This window comes from Cimex lectularius, unplaced genomic scaffold (genome assembly GCF_000648675.2).
Source record: "Cimex lectularius strain Harlan isolate CLEC.00 unplaced genomic scaffold, Clec_2.1 scaffold227, whole genome shotgun sequence".
Taxonomy (NCBI): Eukaryota; Metazoa; Arthropoda; class Insecta; order Hemiptera; family Cimicidae; genus Cimex; species Cimex lectularius.
The window spans coordinates 61,234-84,056 of NW_019392955.1; the positions used below are offsets into that span (position 1 = coordinate 61,234).

Below are 22,823 nucleotides of genomic sequence, written 5' to 3' on the forward strand. Positions count from 1 at the left end.
GTTAAACATGGCAGAACTGAGGAAGAAATACAACCGGGCGTAATAATTTAAGCGAGAGCAATTTAAGCGATTTAAACAGAGCAATAGCTCATAAAAGGCGCAGTGGAGAAACCTTGGAAATACATCTATATTTAACTGAAAAAACTTAATGTTTAATTTTTAGGTATAACAGACTATTTAAAAGTGATGTATTCATCCCACCATATGCCAATTAACCACCAATCCTTGGCGAGTCAATAAGAGGGTTTTTCAAAATGATATCAAGTTTTTCGTGCGAAAAAGAGACCGCCGCAAACATAAATTGTATTCAGAAAAACCAATATCACCGGCCTTGTAAGCTTCAAATAAAATGGAGCGAAAAAGAGGGAAAGGTATTATTTATGGAAGGCGGAATTAGAAAAAGGTGGATGTTAGGCATCCGTGCAGAAGATAATGGGAACGTCGAGAAGCGAGCGTGTGTGCGTAAGGGTGGTGGCTAGCGACGGAAATAATGGGGTTACTAATTTGTATCCACCCCCGTGGCCCCTCTCGCCACCCCCGAGCCCACGCTCGACGCCGACGGGGCGCATGCGGGGGCGGCAGTGAGGCCGAGAAGTGATGCTGGGGCCAGTATCGCGTCTCATCCCAGCCCGACATCATCGCTAACACTACCCAACGCATGATCAAGGCAAGTCTGTGCAGATATCGAAAACGTTATGAAATTTACGGAAATAAATTGACAATTTAACTGTTCCATTGCATTTATTTTATTTAATATTAAAGTTTCTCTTTTTTTATACGATTTGTCCTTTTTTTTAAATAATTACATTTAAATTTCCACTTTGTTTTCCCTAAAAAGAAGAAAGATACAAAGCAATAATCATTTCTCACCAAAGAGTGATGAGACTACCCGAAAACCTCTCCTCATTTTAAATTACGTTCAAATTATTCAAATTACTTTTTTCCTTGAGAATATGCATGAAGTGACAATTAAAAGCAATTATTTTAATTTTTTTAATTTCAATTTTTCTCTTATTTTCATTAGTAATATTTATTCTTTTTATTCTGGTACGTACAAACATATTTATAGAATAATTTTTCTATTTACGCAATGTAAAAGTTTGAAGTGTGTAAAACAAACAAACGAAAAAATAGTTTAGTGTTTATTAATATATTTTACATATAAAACTTAATTTTTATTCCTACAAAACTAAACAAAAAAACATATATACCGATGTATTAACTTACCGGTTACTCCCTGGTTTATTCAAAAACATCTCAATTTAGATAAAAAAAGGTAAATAATTTTTTTAGCGTAATCTCTACTTTAAAAATTGCAATAATTACAGTTTTTGTTTTATTAAATTTATTAAAGCATAATTTATATCCTATTTGCAGATGATTTTCCAAAAGAAACGATTTGAAAATGATCTACAAAAAAGTTTGGTATGAATTAACTGAAACGTTAAGGAATTTTTCTGACAAAATAACACTGAAGTTTTATTTACCTTTCCTATTTGGTACGATAGAGCGTCATAAACATGTTTTTGAAATGTACAAATAAGTAAGTTGTATATTTTATTATATCTGCTGGGATTCGCTGCTCGTTCGACAGTTTGTCAAGTGCTTCTACACTTCAAATGTAAAAAAAATGTTCATATGAACCGTGGTCCGGTTCTCAAACTTATCACAAATATTCAAAATTTTATGTTCTTTCAACTATCTCCGGTTTTCGTCATAATTCTACACGTACCTCTTGAACTATACATTTTTCGGAAAATCCACGAAAAAGCGTTAAAAAAAGCGTTAAATTTTTTTAAAGAAATTCACCCTTATACAACTTTTAATTGAATGTTTAGTAAAAAATACAAACTGAATCATTCGGAAACCGCTAAATTTAAAATTTGTTTTAAAAAACTAAATTTGCTTCCATCCCCAACATTGTTATTATTTTTTTGTCTGAGTTTAGTGTAGATATTACTAACAATTTTTATGTTTGGTTGTTCTCTATCTCTTTGCTGCTTTGTTTCGTTTTTCTTTCTTTATGAAGTTAAATTCCAAATTTTATGCCAAAAGGCTTTAGTTAGTCGGAAAGGGTTCAGTAAATTACTCACTGTTTAGCAAATTTAACGTAAATTTTAAAAATGAGTTAAATTTTTAAAAAAAAATGAATGTGTAATGGAGTGTATCTGTGTTAAAGTGTGAGAAGTTCATTAAAAAAAACCTAATCTTCTGTTGCTTATGTGCCAGAGAAACGGTTTTAAATTAGTATGAACGGGTTCAGAAAATGGCCTATTCTTTAAGATATTTAACTTGAATTTTATAAACGACCTCAATTTTTATGAGCAATGAATATATATCAGAGAGAAATAGTATTATGTGTGTGTGTGTGTGTGTGTGTGTGTGTGTGTGTGTGTGTGTGTTGTAAAAGTCATTTTTGACAAAAGAAAGAGAGAAAAAATCTAATTTTCTCGACCTTTCAATGAAAGTTTCTGCCAGGGACACAGCGTTAAGTTTGTCTGGAATGGTTATGCAGATGGCTCATTCTTTAAGAAATTTAATTTTAAATTAAAAAATAGGATAACGAATTTCGGAGCATGGGATCTGTATTTTAGTATGGCAAGTCCATTTTTGATATAAAAAAAATGAAAAATCAAATATTTTCCAGCTTTTAATGTAATTTTTGAAGGTTGGTGCCAGCGAAACGGCTTTAGTCGGAAAGGGTGAAATCGTTAATAATAAAAATAATATATTTTACAAAATTAATCTAATTTACAAACATTTTTAAATATAGAAATATACATTTTATAAAATATAACAATATAAAAGCAAAACCAAGGGAATAAAACTAAAAAATATTTAAATAACAATACGCAAAGTAAGAACATAGCTTAAAACAAGATTTCATATAAGCATACCTACAAAAAAATCACATTTATCATTGTGATTACAAATTTTTAAATAGACCTGTAAATTAATATTGTAATATTAATATTTTAGTATTGCAAATCCATTTTTGAAAGAACGAAGAAAAATCTTATCTTTTTGTGGTTTAATGTTGATTTTTGAAGGTTTGTGTCTGCGAAATGGCCTTAGACGGAAAGGGTTAAATCGTTAATAATAAAAATAATATATTTTACGAAATTAATCCAAGTTTAGAAAATGTTTAAATATAGAAATATACAATATCTAAACTATATCAATATAAAAGGAAAAAGTAAGAAAATAAAGGAAAAATTACTTAAGTAACAATATGTAAAGTAAGAATAACTTAAAAGAATGTTTCATATAAGCGTACCTATAAAACTATCACCTTTATCATGGTTACTATAAATTTTTAAATAGTATTCTAAATTAAAATATCTTATAAATAATATTAGAACACAATTACATAAAAATATGTTGATTACGTATGTAAAAAATGGTATTTTGTTCATATTTAGGGGAATTACATTCAGTAAAACGTTTGATTAGAAATAATATAAAGGTAAATAGGGAAAAGTATATGCATATAAATACAAACTCGTAAAGAAGTGCAAGTTAAATAATTTATATGAAAAACATTTTATTGTTATGAAAATAATGAAAGATAATTTAACCTAAAATATCCTTCTAATGTAGATGACTCATTGTTTAGGAAATAGGACTTAAATTTAAAAATGCGCTCAATTTTTGTGAAAAAGCCATTATATTTCCTGGTCGAATTGAGCAAATAACTTCTTGCAATGAAGTAGTCTTTACGTAAGGTATTGGATGAATGAAAAAGTTAGTGTCGCGAGCGGGATTCGAACCCTCGACCTATCGTGGCTTCGATCAGCTCGTGACACTAAGTTTTTCATTTCGACCAATACCTTCCATAAAGATTTCTGAAAAAGGTTGGCTAATACAGTATGGGATCATTATTTTAGTATGGCAAGTCCATTTTAGAAAGAAAAAAATGAAGAATTCTTTTCGTGCTTTTGAGATTGTGCCAGGGATCGTTAATAATAAAAATAATATATTTATATATTAATTATATATGTTTTTTATTTATATAATACATATGAAGTCTGCGGGTTTCAAATCAAAATAATTGAAAATAATAAGAAAATTGTAAAAGGTTTTGACTTTGTCAGCGTCAACTAAATTTGTAGCTTTGGCGTGCGACAAATATTTTTTCTCCGATGTTTTACTTTTTGACATTGAAATTTATTCTACAGATTTAAAACATCGATCTTTTGTCTATTCAGCCCGACAAACAATTTTGACCGGGCCTGCTGATTGAATATTTTTTGTCCGCCCTTTAACAGTTAAGCTCATCATGATTAAGCCGTAGGACAATACATCATTCGACGTGACAAAAGCTTAAAGAGTAAACTCGTTCTATGTCCTGTAAACAGTTTTACAAGTTTATTTTAAAATTGTCATGAATTTAAGCTTCCTGTAAAAACAAAAAACTGGGTAAAATAAAGAATGGATGGTTAAGCTTAGAAGATTTAATGTCATTTTCTTTTCTAGAGCACTGGTGCTTCATTTTTATCCATTTTTTCACGGTAGCTTGTATTGATGGATTCTGAAAAGTGTTATTTAGAAATTGCAAGTATAATATTATATATTGCCCTCCGACGATTTTATCGTTGTGCTCTTGTTGAATAAATACCTTGAACTGGAAGACTCGGAGGTGATGAAGTTGCAGTTAAGGCCGGATGTCCCAACTCCCGGACTTAACCTCTACGTTCCGACCGTGGACGGCAAAAATAATTAAAAATATGATTATAACTAAGGCGGAGAAGCTCCCACGTATACAGAGCATTGTCAATGGATGGCCTTCGGAGGTTTTGTTAGTACTTTTCGAGTGCATAGACAGAAGTTTGAATGAAAGAGTTGATTAATTTTCCTTTTTTATTAAATTCTGGCATCTTACAATTTAACAGATAACAAAACCAAAACAAACAACTAGCTTTTAAGGACTGTTATAGTTTTATTTCTGGTTCTACCAATCGCCACGCTCAGCATTGCGGAAAAATTAACGTTTAACATCCTAAGAAAGAAGGAGGCGTTCACGATCTTCCTGGACATTTCTCTATTCGAGTCAACACGAGATAACATTTTACAAACATCTTGAATACACTTATAATATTCTTTGAAGGCTTTGAAAGGCCCCTTAACTTGGAATCCCTGATCACTACAGTGAGGAGAGACGTATAAGAAGTTCTGCATGAACTTGTCAGAGAATGTAAAGCACAAATTCTTCTTGTCTTTCTCCTAAGGCCTGGCGGTCTGTTAAGTGTTTAGATGTGCATGATTTTTATCCCGGTTCTCTGGAGTTGCCCGACTCAAACCATGGGCTTCCAAACTCGCTCTTTCAATAGCAGTGTATTGGGTGAATAGGTAATGGGAAAACCCAATATAAAAATAAGAATCAAGGAAACGAAATAGCTGAACAACCTCGCAAAATGTTGCTCACCTTCAAACTTCAGACCGGAATAACGGCTCAGCTTATCAAAAAGTATGTTTGAACGTAATTGATTCAATCGATAGGGAAATAAACTCGTTGGAACTTGGTCAGGTTTGAGTAGCAAACGTAATCACACAGACTTAACACTAGTGGAACTGTTCGAAAATAAATCTATTAACATTTTATTCAGAATATAGGGGTATTTACGATGTTTTTTAAGATAACTCGTTTTAACTCGAATAAAGAAATGTACAGTAAAATCGTGAACGTCCTATTCTTTTCTTAGCATGTTGAACGTTAATTTTCCCTTCAATGCCTACGAATTTTACCTTTTGGTAGAACCAAAAATGAAGCTATAACGTTACTGTCCTTGAAAGCTTGTTGTTTGTTTTGGTTTTGTTTTGTGTAGAACTGTAAGATGCCAGAAGTTAATAAAAAAGGAAAAATAATCAACTCTTTCATTCAAAATGCTATCTACTCACTCGAAAAGTACAAACAAATGACACGCTTCAAATCGTGCCTACATTTCTAACTTGTATCCTAACGCCTAACAGCCTACATCTTTATAGGATACGGGATGTATCTATTATGAATGAGAGTACAAGGACAGGTTAGAAATTATGGCGGCGACATTCAAATTGTCGCCAAACCCCTACTGCTCGAATCTGGCTTTGTTTGAATATTATCATAATAGTACATATGGAGCACATTTGGGCTTTAAAAAAACCTTGTTAAAAATAAAAAAGTTGTTTACCTACAAGAATATGAATAATGATATCAAACAGAGAGTTAGACTATGCCAAACATGTAAAAAAATTAAACCTAATAACCTACCTTTTCCAAAATATTTACATAACACTCCAGCAACTAGAGTATTTGAAAGAATATATATCGATTTCATTGGTCCATTATCTACATCATCCTATGGAAACATATATATATATACATATATATTTTTAATCGTAAGATGATCACATATATATGATTTAATCGTAAATCTTAAACTGTAAGATGCCAGAAGTTAATAAAAAAAGAAAATTAATCAACTCTTTCATTCAAAATGCTATCTATGCACTCGAAAAGTACTAACAAATGACACGCTTCAAATCGTGCGTACATTTCTAACTTGTATCCTAACGCCTAAAAGCCTACATCTTTATAGGATATGGGATATATCTATTATGAATGAGAGTACAAGGACAGGTTAGAAATTATGGCGGCGAACATTCAAATTGTCGCCAAACCCCTACTGCTCGAATCTGGCTTTGTTTGAATATTATCATAATAGTACATATGGGGCACATTTGGGCTTTAAAAAAACCTTGTCAAAAATAAAAAAGTTGTTTACCTACAAGAACATGAATAAGATATCAAACAGAGAGTTAGACTATGCCAAACATGTAAAAAAATTAAACCTAATAACCTACCTTTTCCAAAATATTTACATAACACTCCAGCAACTAGAGTATTTGAAAGAATATATATCGATTTCATTGGTCCATTATCTACATCATCCTATGGAAACATATATATATATACATATATATTTTTAATCGTAAGATGATCACATATATATGATTTAATCGTAAATCTTAAACTGTAAGATGCCAGAAGTTAATAAAAAAAGAAAATTAATCAACTCTTTCATTCAAAATGCTATCTATGCACTCGAAAAGTACTAACAAATGACACGCTTCAAATCGTGCCTACATATCTAACTTGCATCCTAACGCCTAACAGCCTACATCTTTATAGGATATGGGATATATCTATTATGAATGAGAGTACAAGGACAGGTCAGAAATTAACAAAAGAAATGTATAGGTCTGATTTAATTAATGCGTATTTAAGAATAAAAATACGTGTAAAAAAAAAGCTGTTAAATTCATGGCTGCCATGTTGGTTATCTACCCTAACGGATAGCAATGTGACTATATTTTCGACCTAACATCTAACATTGGTCCTGGCCTGTTAGATCGAGCAATGTTAACTAGCCGATTCTTACAGGTCTAGGTCATCATTTTTCTCGATCTAACAAGACCTAACAGGGTTAACACAAAGATCGTGAATACCCCTCCTATCAGGTTTTTGAGCTCTTCGTTGTGGAAAAATCAATCGGAAGATTTAGAAGAAATGAAACATTCTAACCCAACCTAGGATTAAATAAAGCATATTAACTTTATCCGTTTTAATGAGACGTGAGACAGACATGTAGTTAAAAACTTATTGTTGAAGAAGATCAGGTTAATGGTCTTGAATGAAGTTACAAATTTATGCAAACAATTCGTCGAGCTTTCGCGACATATAGTCAAATCAACAGGGCACTGCTGATGAATTATGCTGTTATGTTGAATGTTACATATTTGAGAAGACAACTTTTTTTATCCATTTCACAGAACATTTGAACCATTATGTGCTTTTTGACTAGATTCTTCGATTGAAGTTGTGGTTTTTTTATGTTAATGGACTAATTCTTTTGGAGTAAAGTTGATTAGGTGAAATTTAATATAAACAGTATGTTTCCGTCGAGGTCCCTCTGTCTACGAGCAAAAATAAAAGGCATACATTTGTAACTTTATTCAAGACCTTAAACCTGATCCTCTTCAACATTGAAAATACTGGTCAATCCTCTTCGTAACATTTAAAAACTTATTATTTATAATAAATTATTTTTTGTCTTTGGGAGAATATATCTTCATAACTCCTTTAACTTTTTGCCTTGTTCGTTGTTTTGTTAAGCAAAAATAAATAAATAAACAGGAAACTTAATTGCAGCAATGATGACCTACTACACCTTACAAGAAGGATCGAAAACTAAGAAACTAGGAAAGTAATAAGCTCGAAAGTTGCAGTGTTTGGGGAAACCTCCCACTTCCTAGTTTTTATCATCATCCGTCTCATTAAAAAAATGCTTATTTGACTTATGTGGTCGTTTTTAAGATTATGTTGCATTTCTTTTTCGAAAATTTTAATCTAGCCGCAGATACATTAATAAAATTAAAATGTTATTGATATCCCTTAAGCCTTAATTACGTCACCCTTTCTGCTATGCCAACTATCCTGTTCGGAAATTATAGTTCAATAAAATGTCGGGTTAATAGGCGTTCGAGCCCAATAAAGAAGAAGAAATTTTGGAGTGTGGAACGAGATGTTATTTTATGAATAAGATATTTCAATATTTTAAAATACAGTGTTCGGTGGTCGCAAGGGTTCAGGTGTAAGCGGAAAACACACCTACTCGATGCCTCGCTATGCGACGCTACCCGACGCAAATCCAAAGTCCAATTTTCTATAAGATTGTATTACCCCAGTACATATCTGCCCAATGCTATGCAACGCTACGCTGTACGCTCTGCGATCCCCACTGTCCAGATTTTCGTCGGGTAGCATCGAGCACTGTCAAAGACAAAAGAACCGGACACTCAAATTTTTATTTCAAACTATATATATTATTGTCGTTATATAAATTACAACGTTATTTTAATATAAACCAAATTAACCGACATCAAAAATTCATTTGTTTTTATTATAAAAAATTAATTTTGATGGTTTGGAAGAGAATTAATCAAAACACAGGCTAGTGAGATATATGCAATAATGTCGAAAACAAACGTAGTTTGGCCTCGAAAAATAACGGAATTGTTTTTGGTCCGGTATATAACGTACATTCCATGATCGCTGATCACCATGTCAATTACTAAGTCACAAATCCAGGCCATAAGGTTCGAGACCATTCAAGACAAAAATAGTTCAAACTTGAAATTGTTCGATACATTTGATCTTCCATCTTCCATTAATATATTCGTGGGCGTGACGTTTATATTGTGGTTATTTAACGCTGGTCATGTAATTTTTAGATGGAGTTCTTTCTTATTCGCCCAATGGTCGTTTGGGGTTACCAGAACATCTCTGGTACGATAGGGGGCGTAGCTCACATGGTAGAGCGCTCGCTTAGCATTCGAGAGGTACCGTGATCGATACCCGGCGCCTCCAAATGAAATTTTTATCAAACAAATAACTCAGAATGTAAGGCAAAAGTAAAACATTTTAGCATGCACAAACGAATTTTTTCGAAATAACGTTTTATTTAAAAAAGAAGAAAAAAAATCTATAAAAAGAATCTTCCTTTATTTGATAGGTTCACAGACTTAACAAATTACAGGCTTGATGGGTCTTAGAATAACAATACTAAATCTTTATGTCGCCATAATGGAAATAGATAAGATAATACAGTAATAACAAAAGTAATACTATTGAACTCATGTACCTGCATCTAATTTTGTGTTAACATAAAATTTTTTTATTATTTTGTGTAATGCGCGGTTTTTAAATTTATTTTACCCTTATACAATTTGATGTTAACTGTATATTTGAAGATAAAATGCTTCTTATATTTAATGCAGACTAGGTGAAAAACTTGCAAGATTAACGTGGAATCAACCGTATCCAGGAATGTAAACAAGTTCTGTAAATCACAATTTATTTACACTAAAAATTATACGTAATACTTTAATTTTAATTCAAAATCGAAGATTTAAAAAAATAGCACATAATTACAAAAGTAGTTCGTTATTCTTCCATTTTAGCCTACTTTCCATAAGTATAGGTAGCTGTCCGGATAGCAGGAGTTGTAAATTAACAATGACTTTTTTATTATAATAAAATAAGTAAACAATAATATTAATTTAAAAAATAAAACTTTGAGAAACTTAATCTCTTGAGACAAGAATGTACGAATGAATAAATGTTTGTAATTGATTCAAGCTCTGAAATTACTGATATTAACTATATTTTCATAAATATGTTTAAATACCCAGTTATATGAAAAAATTTGTTAAAAATTGTTAAAAATTAAAAAAAAAATTAGATCTATTTATTTGTAGTAAATTGTGGCAATAATTTAGTCGCGGATAATACAAGTTTAAGGATTTATGAAATGTAATTTGTATTTAAATACATGAAAATATGACAATTTTAAAAATAATCTGTCATTCAATTCTTTGGATAATAACTTTGTGTCGTTTATTCGTGGTTTATTTTATATTGGAAAATTCTGAGTGACTTTTACGGCGCGTTCTACCAGTTCCTCCGAACCTTAATTCCTTAACATAATAGGAATTGTGCTAAGGTGAATTAAACTGTGTCTAGATGTGTCTGTAGAAGACTAGTCTAGACTGGCACTCTCAACACGACACACAAGATTGACACATCTACACGGAAAACAAACACTTTGAGCCCTGAAGATGATCTCAATAAAGGTCGAAACGTTGGCATGATAAAGAAAATGTTTTTCTAATACTCACGTCACACCAGACCGCACCTCTCCAAATAATCAAAAAAACAATTTAAACGATTTTAGGGTATATACAGGGTGTATATAGGGTACAATCCTCCTAGGAATTTGTTAAAAATTAAAAAATAAGTTTTCTGATTTTCTTCACCCGTGTTTCTATATGTGTATTTTGTTATTTGTACCTCCGGAAGAAGCAACCAACAAAATATGTATATATATGTTGTAAATCACAGTGACATAACCTCAAGATTATCAGTTGAGATCACCTACGATTCTCCCTGGCGTACAGTAACAGAAAGGGAGGACCTAAGGTTTGATGACATGCGAATGCGAAGGGACAGTCAGTCTCGAAGTTACGGGCAGAACAGAAACAAGTCAGGAAGCCGGGGAGTTTCGTCATCTTGAGAAATATATATATATATATATATATATATATAATGTCGAATAAAAAAAATCGTGTACATATATGCATTGACGTACACAAACACCATAATACAATACAGAAATTGCGTGAAGGCGGGAAAAGGTAAGTCGCCCAATGACGACCTAACCTAGTCGTTATTAAGCAAATCCCTTGGTCACTGTCGATTTAGGCGGCGGGTTGACCCAACGAGATTTTTTAGGGAGGCTATTTGTTGGGTATATTTATGGAGTTATGGAATTTTATGAAACGGGAAAGGATGTTCTTTGATGAAAGGAATTTTGTGATCGGTGCGTAGGGTTCGAGACCTAGAGATACATGTGGGGTTCCATGACAGCCTTTTATCGAGAAACATACCTCGACATTTCACTATGTAGGTATGTTGGTATGTTTATAAAGTATTTTTGAAGTTCTAAAATGGCTTGTGCTTGAAGTAAGCCCACAAATTGAAATTTGATGAGGAAAAGAAATAAATAAAAAATTTGGAACATAAAAAAAATTACTTTTATTATGAAAAATAAAATAAAATAAGAAATTCCTCTGAACTAAAATGAAAAGAATGAAACCGCAGGAAAAATGAACATAATTGCTTCTCTTAGCATAAATCAAATATATAAAGCTTTTTAAAACCTATTTTAATAATTTTATCAAACAAAAATTTATCTATTTTTTTAATGAAAGGAGCGGGCTCCCAGATGATGGAAAAGGAAATGATTTCTTTTCACAGAAAAAAGGGAATTGACTCACCGGATGGTACCAAGTACTTTCATGGAGCTCCAAACTCGGAATGCCTTTTTGTTTTTGTTTTCTTGCAACGCCCTATCGATAGGGAACCCGTTGGATCATGGGAGTGATTGGAAGGCGCCTCTGACAATTTTGTTTTTTTAAATTGGTGAAATTGGATTTTTTTAAAAAGAATGTTTGATCTTTACAATACTCCACCACCTCGGTAAAAAACACAGCTCTGAGAGCTGAGTGTTTTAGGATGAGTTTTCCTGAAGGAGACGCCGTCGGTTTCATTTGTTGAAGCTGCTACGCTGGACAACGGTGGCTGATGTTGTTCTGAAGGAGACTGCCGTTTTCAAAAATTGAAGCTGCTCGCTGGACAATGGTGGCTGAAATGATGATGATGTTCTGAAGGAGTCTCTGTCCTTTTCAACAATTGAAGCTGTACGCTGCACAACGGTGGCTAACATGATGCTCTTTAAGGCCTATCGTTCAGGTTCAGTTCGTGATGCTTATGATGATGTGGTGAGATCTTGGGTAGTAATCTTCCCGTTCGTTTACCGTACTGCTTTCGTTTTGTTGAATCTAAGGTTAAAGGTGACGGGAAAGAAGGAGTTTAGGAAGTTAGTTTTAGGAAGCGAGAGGAATGCCCTTACAATAATTTCTTAAAAGGTTTTTTTTTCTTTTTTTTTATTACAATCTGTAATTATTATTTACAATATGTAATTTGCGTATACATGAACAACTATATATATGAACAACTATATATATACCTCGGAAAGGAGGTCGCGGGGCCATTTCCTCTTAAGACGCCTTATGGGGTTGTAGGGATGGGTTCTATCGGACAGGGCTTGGGCAAGACTATTTGAATGGTGGGAAAGTTTTTTGTATACTTGGGATCTAAAAATTGTGGCTCTGTCACTGACTATAATCTTAGGGATACCAAAGCATGGGAAAATGTGCCTTTTTAAAGCTTGAATGACACGAAATGCCGTGGCGCTATATAATGGCTTAGCCATCACACATTTGGAGAAGGCATGAATGCAAACTAATAAATGCTGTGCATGACTCTCTTTACTGCGTGGAAATGGGCCAGGTCAATATACAATTTATGCATTGGAAAGTTGGCTTCAATCTGAGATTCAAGAACATGTTTATTGTTCCCTGTGTATGCTTTTGTTTGGGCACAAATCACACAATTTCTGTATTGCATTTTTATGTCCGAAGCCATTTAAGTGTACGTAAAGTGTTCTTTTATCTTGTTTAATGTTTTTTATAGCCTAGATGACCACCGATTTCCGAAGAATGAAAGTATTCAAATACAATGGGATAAAGAACTGTAGGTAATACCATCTTTGCAGTAGACATTTTGTGATTTTTGTAATGTAAAATTTTATTTTTTAAAAAGTAACACGGGACTTCAATTTTATTAATAAGTTTCTTATAAATTAGATTCAGGTCTTTATCTTCCTTTTGATATTTCTCAATAGACAAAAAATAATTCCGGGAATTTAAGCATTATCAAACCTGGCCAATTGCTTGTATGTCTTGTTCGTACTGTTTTTTTAAAAATGCTTCTGTTGCAGGATCGTTTACAGAAACCTGTCTAGACAATAAATCGGCTGTTTTGTTGTTTTTCCCGCTATATGTTCTACTGAAAATTCATAGCCCTGGAGAAGATATACCCATCCAGGTAGTTTACCCGTTAAACCTTTAGGATTGTTTATAAGCCACGTAAGAGCTGAGCAATCTATGCGTAGAAAAAATTTTGCATGTTTTAAGTAGGGAGAAAAATGATTAATTGAAGCAATAATGGCGAATAACTCCTTTTCACATGTGTTATAATTTAACTGGGCATTACGTAATTTAGTAGAAAAGTATGCGATTGGTAATAAAATGTTATCATAATTTTGAGCTAATACCGAGCTTGTTGTCGAATGACTATCGTCGGTTGTCAGATAGAACGGTTTGTCAAAGTCTGGTAATTGTAATATTGGTGCTGTTGATAATAAAGTTTTTGCCTTCTGGAAAGCTTTGTCATGCGTAAGTGTCCACTCTAATTTAGACGACTTCTTTTTTAAGTCAGTTAACGGAGCTAGGACTAGAGACAAATTGAGTAAGAATTTGGCATAGTAGTTAATAGATCCCACAAAACTTGAAATTTTTTAGATTTGTTGGAACCGGGATGTGTAAAATATCTTTCACTCTATCTGGGTCTATTGCTATAGCATTGTGTAAGATGGTATGTCCTAAAAATTTAATTGAGGTTTTTGCTAGTTGTAGTTTGTCCGGATGTACGGTAATGTTAGCTTCTTTTAAACGACTAAAAAGTGTATGCAAGTGTTGCAATTGATCTTTTAATGTTCCTTTTGTATAAACGAGAATATCATCCACAAAATTCCAAATAAAACTAATCTTTTCTTTTTCAAATAATTTATCTATTAACATAGAAAGATATCCTGATCCTGCTCGGATGCCGAAAGGGACGCATTTGTATTTATATTTCCCGAACAATGAAAGAAGTTAACTTTGAGCTTTCTTCACATAACTCAATTTGGTGAACAGATTGATTTAAATCTACTACAGTGGAATATTTTGCACCCTTTAAATGATCAACAACAGAGTTCAAAGTGGGGAGGGGATATTTGACGAATTTTATGATTTTATTGATTGTCCTATAGTCACATACCAAACAAAATTCTTTTTTTCCCGGTTTAGGTACTAAAAAGGCAGGTCTAGAATGAGTTGAATACGATGGAACTATAGTGCCTTCGTTTAGCAATTGATCAACAATTTTTTTCATTTCCCTAGTCTGTGGAGGGTTTAAAGGTTTAAAGGATAAGGTCGGGAACGTACAATTTCTTCTGAATTTTTTCAAGATGAACTTTCATTTTATTTGTTTTTCCTAATTTTGTTGTAAGGGTTTCAAGATACTTTTTAACGAAATAATTTAAAAGATTTTCATTTTTTTTCTTCCACGTTTATTGAATTTATCATTTGAAATAAGGGCCTTTTCGGTGTTATAAAACTAATAAAATTATAAGGATCAAATTAAAACTTGCAACTTTTTCACCTAGTCTGCATTAAATATAAGAAGCATTTTATCTTCAAATATACATTAAACATAAAATAGTATAAGGGTAAAATAAAATTAAAAATACCACGCATTACGCAAAATATTTTTTTTTTTTTTTAATTTTACGAGGGTTCGCAACAGCAGAGGTTATATCAACCCTCGGTGTGCCGGTGTTTTTGAAAAAAAGCCCATTTGTAAGTACGTTGGGTTCGAATGCAGGGCCGCTGGATTCGAACCCAGGACCTTCACCTTACAGTGATGAGGGCCGTGTCAACGCCTAAACCGTTGCGGCCACCGACGCCCCTAAGATTTATTATTATTACTCCTAAGACCCATCAAGCCTTTAATTTTTTAAATCTGTGAACCTATTAGATAAAGGAAGATTCTTTTTATACTACAGATTTATTGTACAGATGGAAGATGTATCAAATGTATCAAACAATTTCAAGTTTGAACTATTTTTGTCTCGAATGGTCTCGAACGTTATAGCTAGGATTTGTGACTTTTATAGTAATTTACATGGTTTAAAAAAAATTACATGGTGATCAGCGATCATGGAATATATACTTTCTGTAGGGGAACAAAAACAATTACTTTAATTTTCGTGGCCAAAAAACATGTTTGTTTTCGACTTGTTGCATAATTTCATTATCTTTTAACCTATTCCTAAACCACCACAAAATAAAAGCTTTAGCTAATTAAATTTTCTTAAGAATATAGCCTTTTAAAACTTTTTTTGCTCTAAAAGCAAAGAATTTTTATCAAATCAATCTTTTATACAGGGTGAATTGCTACTCGTGCTACAAACTTCTCCAGTAGATTCTTCACCCTAAAATGAACAAAAAAGTTCATATTGACCATGGTCCGATTCTCAACCATTTCAGAGTAATTTCGCTTTTTATCGATTTTGAAAGATATCACGTCCTGGCGTCGGAAAATCGTGATATCTTTTAATCTAAACATTTCTCTTAAAATCTATAAGCACCGTTGAAATCCCCGTTAATTTTTAGAGAGAATCAAAATCATAATTCCATTGAAATTTTTTAATTTAATTTAATGCCCATTTAGTATGTAATGCTTAAGAAGTTTACAAACAGCTAGAAGGTCAAGGAAGAAAGACCCAAACGTTTTGCCACCTTCATCTTCTTATTGAAAAATTAACGGGGATTTCAACGGTGCTTATAGATTTTAAGAGAAATGTTTAGATTAAAAGATATCACGATTTTCCGACGCCAGGACGTGATATCTTTCAAAATCGATAAAAAGCGAAATTACTCTGAAATGGTTGAGAATCGGACCATGGTCAATATGAACTTTTTTGTTCATTTTAGGGTCAAGAATCTACTGGTGAAGTTTGTAGCACGAGTAGCAAGTCACTCTCAAACATTAGCAATCCTTGAACCACCATTTTTTCTCTTTTTGTCATCAACATCTTGGTCTCACAACCACTAAATAAGAAAATGACGAGTGCGTTGGAAGCGTTATTAAATCAGGTAGTTTTCCTCAAATTTGCTGCCTTCTGAGACTAAAATTAGAAACTCTGGATTACTTTATACACTTTCCGATTTACACAATTTTCCACTCTTTTTGTAGTTCTGGCTGAAATAAAACACAAAAAATTAGCCCAAACATTTTGCCACCGTCATCTTCTTATTGAAAAATTAACGGGAATTTCAACGGTGCTATTAGATTTTCAGAGAAATGTTTAGATTAAAAGATATCACGATTTTCCGACGCCAGGACGTGATATCTTTCAAAATCGATAAAAAGCGAAATTACTCTGAAATGGTTGAGAATCGGACCATGGACAATATGAACTTTTTTGTTCATTTTAGGGTGAAGAATCTACTGGAGAAGTTTGTAGCACGAGTAGCAATTCACCCTGTATACAAAAATGATTTATTTATAGTGGTACTAATTTCGTATAATATTTTGCGGAATAAATAATAGCAGTGTCATCAGCTAAATAAAGATTTCCCAGAAATGTTCTATTTTCATAAATTGTTAGTATAAATAAGGAAAAAGATAGAACCTAAAATGTGGCACTACTCTGTGGCAATCCACATTTAATTGTTTAAAATGTAGCACAGGAATCCAATTTTTGTCTTGTAAGCCCTATCAGAGAGATATGATTTAAAAAGATTAAAAGTACTTTCATTCATATGAACCAACTTTTGAATTAAAATGGTCAAAAATGCCAAATGTCTTCTTAGTGTTCAAAAAAATGACTACAATTTTTTAACACAAGAAACCATTGAGTATGGAAGAAAGAACCAGTTTGAGTGTAAATGTCGTTTGAAATGAGTTACCTTTGAGAAACTGATAATTAAAAGTTAAACGTAAAACAGCGACAGTAGACGGTCAGTAAAATGACCAGTTTTGATCAGTAAAGCATTCCATCAACTCATTGTCATACCTACAGCACTGACTTCAAATAATTCCCTGATGTTTGACATGATACTAACCCTCACGGTACACTCATATAGGCTGATTTCTTTCTTTCATAATCCAGTTTGCGTAACTGGTCACTTTCTCTCAGATTGACCCGAATAAATTGATATTTGGTGTAAACCCGAACCATAGCGGTATAACAGGGGGCGTAGCTCAGATGGTAGAGCGCTCGCTTAGCATGCGAGAGGTACCGGGATCGATACCCGGCGCCTCCAAATTTAATTTTTTGCCCTCTTTATTGAGGATTGTTATCCTCCCCAGGAGAAATTGACTGTTCAGTTTTTTTTAAAGATTATTACTGTAAAGGAGACACTTAGATACTGCGGAAGGTGCCAGTATCTCTTGAAGGTCTTGTGTATTTCGGCTCAAAACTTCTCTGATGATGAGCACTAGTTATTAAATACAGAAATATCTATTTATATAAATTTATTTTGATTTATATATCTCAGTAAATATCTACGATTATTCGAACTAATGACTTCATATCTTGAAAAATGAATTGAGTCTAGCGGCATGGTTTAATTGAATTAAAAAACATGGCTTTGAAAATGTTAAATAACTTTATTTGATTAAAAATAAAATACGAGCATTTATTTCGTATGTACAAACAAAATTTTAAATACACACTTTTTCGTTTTTCATAAATTTTTCCAACAATTTTTATGTTGTTAAGTAAGTTTTAGGACAAACACTCAGTCTCTTCCTTGAAAGTCTGTCCTTACGTCATGTTAAGATTTCCCACAACGGACAAGATACTGAGGAGAACAAAGCGAAAGCTGTTGGAAGAGTTCATGAAAAAGTAAGGAGTTTTTATCAAGGAACACCACAATGCCTTCTTACTAGCTAATATATCATTCAGAAAACTCTGACCGTCTAACAAAGATTGAGGAGCACCTCGAATCATCGAAGAAGACGTTCGAGGAACTCTCTCAAGAAAACTGCAACCTGAAAACTCGAATTTCTGAACTCGAAGCTCGTCTCAACCTCTCGGAACAATTCTCTAAATGCAGATCGGTTGAGATACGAGGGATACCGGTCAGCCCAGGCGAATCCCCGTCTTCACTTGTGTCTCAAATTGGGTCGGGGCTGGNTTTTTGTCTTTGTTTAATATACCTCGTAATTTTCTCTTCTGGCCCGCCTTACTGGCATACATTGTGCCTCGATTTCTATCTATCTTTTTTTTTCCTTTTTTTTTAAATTATGTGACTTCATAGAAGGTTATTATATTTTGTCTCATGTAAATTATTCTAAGGGGACACCAGTCCCAGAATAAAGTTATTTTTCTTCTTCTTAAAAAAAAAAAAATATATCCACTAAAAAAATATAAAGATTAATTGTCTTAAAACGTGAACACACAACATTATTGTTAGTTAACTTTATAGAGTGTTTTTAATCCTTTACATTAAAAATAAAGCAAAATATTTCATCGTCAATTTCATTCTTTTCAGAGCCAACTTGTCGAATGAGTTAATTGGTTTTTTAAATTGTTTTCTTTGATGAAAACATAAATTTGATTATTTGGAGATCGTGAGGTGCGGTCTGGTGTGACATAGGTTTTAGAAAAATATTATCTTTACCATGCCAACGTTTCGATCTTTATTGAGATCATCTTCAGGGCTCAAAGTGTTTTCCGTGTAGATGTGTCATTCTTGTGTGTCGTGTTGAGAGTGCCAGTCTAGGCTAGAGTTCTGGACACATCTACACGGAAAACAAACACTTTGAGCCGTGAAGATGATCTCAATAAAGATCGATACGTTGTACGAGATAAGTTGTCATGATAAAGAAAATGTTTTTCTAAAACCTACGTCATACCAGACCTCACGATCTCCAAATAATCAATGGTTAACGGCCACTAAACACCATACATAAATTTGAATAGAAAATTAATTGTTAATGTTTTCTTAAACCATGGGTTTAAGTCGAGTTCTCGCTCGGGATTTGGCCAATGAGGGGTGTAGGTTCCGTTTGATAGCCCAAGTCGTGGGTGTGCTCTACCATCCGCGATGGTCTACACGGGTTTAAGGCCACAGGAAGTCAAGGTCGAAGAGAAGATAGTGGTCGACCGAGATCTACCACAGCTAGGACGATAGTTTAATTGCTCTTATCGCACTACGAAAATCATTTAACGGCTTCCTACATGGGTAGTCAACTCCAAACTGTCCATAAAGTAAAAGTGAGCTCTACTCTAAAACAGTCATCAGAAGGCTTCGTGAGATCTTAATTTCTAGACGTGCCGCATCACGTTCTCTACTACTGAAGAGGTATCGAGTAGTAAGGTGACTATTCGGAAATGAGCATCCCACTTGGACACTTGATTCTTTAATCTTGAACAATGGTGGGGTTGTCCTCTCTTCAGCCGGTTTGGTTTGTGGCAATCAGATGACCAGTATCGTGTGTGGAGAAGTCGTGAAGAACACTATACTTAATGTGCCATGCTTGAGTCATAGCCTTTTCAAAGACAGAACGGACCTACCGGATTGATTAAAGCACAGAATGGATCTCTGACTGCACTAAGGCACGTTGATGGCATTCTTCTGGGAGCTGTGGTCCCATTCGCGCCATTTATTGGTTAAAACATAGTAATAATGCACAATTCGAGTTGTCACCGGGTTGTTAAAGGATGTAGGGATTATCACAATGAATTGGCCAGTACAAAAGATATGATTCCAACAAAAACGTATGGGACGTGATCGCGAGAACATTTAATTTTAATATTAAAGGGGTATTCATGATGTTTGTTAGATGTTAACTCAATAGAGAAATGTCCAGTAAGATTTTGAACGACCCCTTCTTTGCTTAGCATGTTTAACGTTAATTTTTTCCCAATGCTGAGCGTGGCGGTTGGTAGAACCAAATATAAAGCTACAACAGTTCTTGCTGTTTCATTTGGTTTTTTTTGTGCCAAATTGTAAGATGCCAGAAGTTAGTAAAAAAAATTAATCAACTCTTTCATTCAAAATGCTATGAAAAGTACTAACAAATGACACGCATCACTTCGTGCTGATATACTTAACTTGTGTCCTAACGTCTAACACCTTATAACTTTATAGGATAGAGGATGTATCTATTATGAATGAAAGTGTAAGGATAGGTTAGAAATTATGGCGGCGAACATTCAAATTGTCGCCAAACCCCTACTGCTCGAATCTGGCTTTGTTTGAATATTATCATAATAGTACATATGGGGCACATTTGGGCTTNTCCTTTATTTAGATTGAATTGGATACATCTTTCAATTGCATGAATTTCTGCTTGGAAGATACTGGTGTGCTTTCCCATGGGTTCTGAGTATTTGGTTCCGGGTCCGAACACTCCTGCCCCCGTACCTTCCTGTGTTTTAGATCCATCTGTGTACCAAAGGATGGTGCCATTTTTGAGGGAGTTATTTCCCTCTCTTTCCCATTCCTTTATGGTATCTTGGAAGCTCCTCAATTACCAACGTTGACTAAAGATAGCTCATCATCACAACCTTCAACATCCAGCGAGGCTTCTTCACCAACTCTGCCGACTCCTGAATCACCAACATCAAGGGAAAATCATACTCAACAACTATCCGGCTTGGACATCACCACTCCTACATGTCAAGGAATTTCTTTTATTCTTCATTTTTTTTCTTTGTATGCGGGGGGGAATAGTTGTGGCGCCGAACATTCAAATTGTCGCCAAACCCCTACTGCTGAAATATCCCATCGTTCAATGCGAAACAATTGGAAAAGGAAGATGCTCTATGAGGAATGGTGGGGGAGTCGAGCGAGAAACGGAAAGGACGAAAGAAGTGGCCTGGAGAGTCTGCGCAAACCAGAAAAGAAGAAGTGTGTAAATTTTTTTTATATCGTACGTACGAATTATAATTTTTCAAAATTATATGAGCTCATCGTTTTGAACAGAAGAGAATTAGTTTATATATATTTTTTATTTATTTTGTATATAGACAAAGCTCGTTTTTTTAAAATAATTAAATATATTTGGCTTATTAGGAAAGTATTTGTTTATTTATTTTTATTTTTTTTAATTATAGGAAAATATTTGTTTACTTTTTTTATTATAGAAAGAATTTTTTAATAAATAGTTTTTGGTGGAATTTATTTTATTTAATTTACCCAACACTACAAAATTAATAAAATAAATGTATTCGTATGTATATTAAATATATAAATATAAATATATAAATGCATATTAATGCGTATTTGAGAATAAAAACGTTTAAACAAAAAACAGCTGTTATATTCATGGCTGCCATGTTGGTTACCTACGCCCTAACGGATAGCAATGTGACTACATTTTCGACATGACATCTTTAACGTTAATTTTTCGACAGTGATATAAACAGATTCTTGCAAGTCTACGTCGATCCAACAGGACCTAACAGATATAACAGGGTTAACATAAAGATAGTGAATACCCCTAGTGACTTGTTTTGGCCTTGTTTCGTCTGTAATAGATAAGAATTTGTTACAAGGCATAGCCGGATCATTTAGCTCGGAATAATTGTTATAAAGTCTTCCTCGGACATTTTCGTTCCGTTTTATTTATCAGAAAAAGAAGGCGGACAGATCATTCATCAAATGCGCGAAAGGGATTCGTCAAATTGGAGATAGCACGGGATATATTTCAACCAATTGCATTAGTTTTTAATGGATCGGAAACGAAAGGTCGAAATAGCCGAATCGGTTAATAATGAACTCGATCGTTCAGAAATACAACAGTTGTTCTAAAGTCTAAATCCTAATAAAAGGTTAAAACCTGGGCAGTTATATAATCAAAAATGTATTGATTACTACATCCCTGATACTACCTAGGGGATACGGATGGGGATAAATGAGACGGCTCCGAGGTCTTCCGCACTTCGACCTGAGAACATATGTTGTGCTCTTCTATTTTTTATAGAGCTCATAATTGCCACCGTGTGTCAGTCACAGTCCAGCTTCAGGTTTTTAGTCAACCTTCATTGTCTTACCAGTGTTTCCTTACTATAGGTTCTTGCGGTTTTTCCTCTCCTAGTTGCAACAATCTACTCCTAGACACTTACAAATACTTTTTTGCGAATGCCTGCTAGCGTTACCGATTTATAAGACGTTGTCACGTCAAAAAATTTGTTCTGCGGTCTCTTCTTCTTCCTGGCAGTATCTGCATACTTTCCATTCTGTCTGAACCCCTATCCGGTGCATGCGCCTCCTTAGGCGGCCCGTCGTGGGTCCTGGTTCTGTTATGTTTCCTTCCAGTAATTCCTTTGTAAGTTTTGCGGATATCCCTTCTAAGCTTATCTTCTTGACCTTGCCACGGGTGTTCCTCCATCAAGTTTACTACTCAATAAGGATCCGTTTAATGGATGACCTTTTATGTGGCAAAGTGCTAGGCCACGGTAGGGTTCGGGATCTAGAGAATTCGTTTTGCCTCTTTTTTAGGACCACGTGTTTCTCTCTCGCCTATATGTCTCGAA

General features: G+C 33.7%; 1 protein-coding gene and 1 non-coding gene across 2 annotated transcripts in view; both read left to right on the forward strand.

The window, feature by feature from the left end:
• The first annotated feature begins 647 nt into the window (after positions 1-647).
• The window catches only part of LOC106663687 (C3 and PZP-like alpha-2-macroglobulin domain-containing protein 8), a 648,112-nt gene continuing 625,936 nt past the window's right edge, over positions 648-22,823 (forward strand). The window contains exon 1 of the mRNA XM_014388721.2: positions 648-667. The gene's annotated coding sequence lies outside the window, so the exon portion shown is untranslated. The remainder of the gene's footprint in view (positions 668-22,823) is intronic.
• Trnaa-agc lies at positions 17,526-17,598 on the forward strand. The gene has a single exon. It is a non-coding gene; the product is annotated as a tRNA-Ala (tRNA).